This window comes from Triticum dicoccoides, chromosome 1B, assembly GCF_002162155.2.
Source record: "Triticum dicoccoides isolate Atlit2015 ecotype Zavitan chromosome 1B, WEW_v2.0, whole genome shotgun sequence".
In the NCBI taxonomy this organism is placed as follows: domain Eukaryota; kingdom Viridiplantae; phylum Streptophyta; class Magnoliopsida; order Poales; family Poaceae; genus Triticum; species Triticum dicoccoides.
In genome coordinates this window covers 660,852,521-660,854,384 of record NC_041381.1, presented here as the reverse complement: position 1 = coordinate 660,854,384, position 1,864 = coordinate 660,852,521, and positions in this window count along the sequence as shown.

Sequence of the window (1,864 nt, the reverse complement as noted above, 5' to 3'; positions counted from 1 at the left end):
GTAGGATTTTTGATAACTTAGGCGAGCGCTGGGCTGCAGCTAAGCCTCCGAGTGGAAGTCTGGCTTATCACTCGGTAGGATTTTCATAACTTAGGCGAGTACTTGGACTGCAGCTAAGCCTCCGAGTGAGAGGTTTGCTCTTCACTCGGTAGGATTTTTGATAACTTAGGCGAGCACTGGGCTGCAGCTAAGCCCCCGAGTGAGAGGTTTGCTCTTCACTCGGTAGGGTTTTTATATCTTAGGCGAGCACTGGGCTGCAGCTAAGCCCCCGAGTGAGAGGTTTGCTCTTCACTTGGTAGGATTTTCGATAACTTAGGCGAAACGGATTCGCAGCTAAGCCTCCGAGTGGGAGTCTGGCTCACCACTCGGTAGGATTTTTTACAAACTTAGGCGAAACGGATTCGCGGCTAAGTCACCCACTGGGGGGAAATTTCATTGGAGAAAATAAAAAGTGACAAAAATTATGGAGGAACTATGACACTATTATTATGAGGTCCATGAACTACAGAAGTACTTTATTGCAACTCATCCGAGTGATAAAACTTAAGTGTAAAATGGGCGGAGTAGTTCCGCGTTCCAAGCTCGGGGCTCGTCGATATTATGCTCGACGTTGTAGAGACGGTACGCCCCGTTGTGGAGAACTTTGGTGACGATGAAGGGTCCTTCCCAAGAAGGAGCAAGCTTGTGTTGTTTCTTCTGATCCACTCGGAGAACTAAATCTCCTTCTTGGAAGGCTCGACCTCTCACATTTCCAGCGTGGAAACGACGCAAATCTTGTTGGTAGATGGTCGACCGGATCAGAGCCATCTCCCTTTCTTCCTCTAAAAGGTCGACTGCGTCCTGCCGCGCTTGTTCAGCTTCTGCTTCGTTGTAGATTTCAACTCGAGGAGCATTGTGGAGAAGATCACTCGGCAAGACTGCTTCAGCTCCGTAGACCAAGAAGAATGGAGTTCTTCCGGTCGACCGATTAGGTGTGGTCCTCAGTCCCCAAAGCACCGAGGGAAGTTCGTCGACCCAAGCTCCAGCTGCATGCTTGAGATCATGCATCAGTCAGGGTTTCGGTCCCTTGAGAATCAGGCCATTGGCTCGCTCTGCTTGTCCATTCGACTGCGGATGAGCGACTGAAGCGTAGTCGACTCGTGTGCCTTGAGAGTTACAGAAATCTCTGAATTCCTCCGAGTCAAAGTTCGACCCATTATCCGTAATGATGCTGTGCGGGACTCCATATCTGAATATTAGTTCTCTGATGAAGCTAACAGCAGCACTGGCGTCAAGGTTCTTGATTGGTTTAGCCTCGATCCACTTGGTGAACTTGTCGACTGCCACTTCGCCCTGTTCTCAAAGGACCGGCCATGTCCAACCCCCATACTGCGAAAGGCCAGACGAGTGGAATGGTCCTCAGGGCTAATGCAGGCTTGTGCGACATATTCGAGTAGAACTGACATCCCTCGCACTTATCCACTATCTCCTTTGCCATCTCATTCGCCTTTGGCCAGTAAAATCCGGCTCGGTATGCTTTGGCCACGATGGTCCGAGAGGACGCATGATGGCCACAGGTCCCCGAGTGGATATCATTGAGGATGAGTCGACCTTCTTCTGGTGTTATGCACTTCTGACCAACTCCAGTCGCGCTTTCTCTGTATAATTGTCCTTTGATTACGGTAAAGGCCTTAGATCGACGGACGATCTGTCGAGCCTCTTCCTCATCCTCCGGAAGCTCTTTTCTCAGGATATACGCGATATATGGAACTGTCCAGTCGGGAATGACCACCAAGACCTCCATGATCAAGTCGACCACCGCTGGGACTTCAACCTCAGTCGGATCTGTGGCACTCTTGGGCTGTGGAGCTTCTTCGGTGAAAGG